Raw genomic sequence first — 2,620 nt, 5'->3', positions numbered from 1 at the left:
TGCTAGTGGAGCCATGTGGCATTTTCAATAGCCAAGAGCGCCCATATCTTGCTGCATCTCCTGATGGTGTGTTGGGCGAAGAAGCTATAATTGAAGTGAAATATCCATACGCTAGCAGAAAACATGAAATAAATAATATCAACGGTGCCTTACTTAGAACAATGTAACGGGATATTGTCTCTAAAAAAACCTGCCCATATTATTATCAAATCCAAGGACAGTTATACTGCTCAGGCAAAACATACTGCAACTTGGTCATTTACACCTACAAGGACATCAAAGTGATTTATGTTGAAAAAGACAATAATTTTATAAATAATATGTTAAATAAATTAGATATCTTTTATGAAAATATTTTCAAAAAAGCATTGTATGAAAAATATCTTGTCGAAATAAAAAATCAGGAATATTTTTAATTATTTTTATTGACAATTCCTTCTCTAAAATTATATAAGTAACTTCTCTACTTTTTGTTTCTTCAGAAACTGGTTTCATATTCCATGAAAATATAAATGGTACAGCACCTTTCTTCAGATATTTATGTTAATGTTTGACACCTGCAACACAAAGAATAACATTTAAATATACTATCACAAGGAAACCTGACCATAGTTTCAAAATATGTTATTGCAATGGATGCAGCGATTTAGATAGAACTTTCAATAGTAACAGCTGATAATGAACAACAGCTCATGAGGAATGTGTTTCCCCCTGTCTGATTTTGTGTTTGTTAAAAGGTTCCTTACAGCATAAATCTACTTGCAAAATATGTTAGCAACTAATAGTGTGCCTAACTAATTATTATTGGATTTTTTTAATAAGAGAACAAAGATGTGTGCTACACCTAGTCATGCATTATATATATTTGACAGAAAGAAGCATACCTGTGTATTTACTAATGTTTTCATAGTCAGATTCCACAAAGTGTTTACGACATAACCTCGAACTTTTTGTGGGAGTACTTTTTTCGCGTCAAATGGCCTTTAACCACAGTCTTCCAATTTTCTTGTCCTTCGGGAATTGATGTACTCCAATTTCTGACCATATTGGTACAAAACAACGCGTCATTGTGCTTAAAATAATTTTTAATCACAAATTCCAATACAAATATTGAATGTTATGGGAACAATGCACACCAGCGCCACTTTGACAGTTGCCAACCCCATTGACATCCCGCTTAAGCTTCAATCCACCACACATTGAACCGATAACCTACAAGCAAAAATCATACTTAACGCCGACAGGATAAGGATAATTGGGTGGCAGTACTAATGCACTTAGTTCTCGCTATCATTTCGGTGCACTGACACAAAATTTATATCCCGTGACGTAATGGCACTGTCTGGCTTATGCCTCCACATTTTTAGAAATGTTCTGCCATTTAAATGTGAGCTTTATGCTATACGTATAAGAGCCAGATTTGTAGAGTCGAGGAAGTCCCTTGGCTGGCTAAGATGTAATTAGCGGAGACAAGCTCCGCTGACTTGTGTGGGATCGTAGTGCAAATGAAGACAGACAGACAGCTTAATATTCATCGCCTATTTTAAGAACATGTTCAGTATTTATAACAATGCTATTTATTTTTAGTGGCCTAGAATATTACTCAGGTAGTCAACTACTTCGTATTGACAAAAACGATGTGTTGAATATGATATCCATACCCTGCGCCCCCAAAGGGACGCGAGCAAATGAAGCGGCAAACACCCTTTTTAGAATAACAAACACCATCACAACTCTTGCCATTAGTTTCCTCGAAGGCAAGTAAAGCTTTCATGTAACAAAGATTTCAAAAGTCGTCGTGGCCTAAAGGATAAGACGTCCGGTGCTAGCGATGCAACTGTGTTCGAATCCCGCAGGCGGGTACCAATTTTTCTAATGAAATACGCACTTAACAAATGTTCACGATTGACTTCCATGGTGAAGGAATAACATCGTGTAATAAAAATAAAACCCACAAAATGATAACTTGCGTAATTACTGGTAGTAGGACCTCTTGTGAGTCCGCACGGGTAGGTACCAGCACCCCGCTTATTTCTGCCGTGAAGTAGTAATGTATTTTGGTGTGAAGGGTGAGGCAGCCGTTGTAATTATACTGAGACCTTAGACTTTATATCTCAAAGTGGGTGGCGCATTTTCATTGTTATTGTTTATGGGTTCCAGTAACCACTTAACACCAAGTACGCTGTGAGCTCGTCCACCCAAATAAGTAATTAAAAAATTGCAACGTTACACAAGCATACTGCGCTCGCCTTTAGTAGTCACAAAACGTATTATGAAACCAATATGGTAAATATTGGTATTTAATCTGCCTTTTTCTGGTACAAAACTGTCATAAGTTTTTGTTTTATAGGGACAGCCTTTGGACTTGGTATCTAAAGCTGAGTAGCAGTCACGAAGTAAGCTATCTCATACAAAAACAATGTGACCGCTTCGTCGCTATGCACTGTGTACATAAGAGTGTGAGATCACGTATCAGGGGCCCGCGACGCGTGTCTTCTTCTGCTGACATCGCCATCGACGGGCTTAGAGCGCGATACTTGAACACATTCTTCAAAAATATAAGTTGCTGGTCTTTTATGAAGAATATCTGATGCAAAAACGGTGTTAGGTTGGTAGTACT

The 2,620-nt window shown here is 37.4% G+C and overlaps 1 long non-coding RNA gene across 1 annotated transcript; it reads right to left on the bottom strand.

Moving 5' to 3' along the window:
* Positions 1 to 407: 407 nt before the first annotated feature.
* Positions 408 to 1,187, bottom strand: LOC110386385 (uncharacterized). Its single transcript, XR_002431573.3, has 2 exons — positions 885 to 1,187; positions 408 to 557 (listed from the first exon to the last, which is right to left on the bottom strand). It is a non-coding gene; the product is annotated as an uncharacterized LOC110386385 (long non-coding RNA).
* Positions 1,188 to 2,620: the final 1,433 nt, after the last annotated feature.

The sequence above is a fragment of the Bombyx mori genome, chromosome 16 (assembly GCF_030269925.1).
Source record: "Bombyx mori chromosome 16, ASM3026992v2".
NCBI lineage: Eukaryota > Metazoa > Arthropoda > Insecta > Lepidoptera > Bombycidae > Bombyx > Bombyx mori.
The sequence above is the reverse complement of the archived record's forward strand: the minus strand, read 5'-3'. Positions and strand labels throughout refer to the sequence as shown.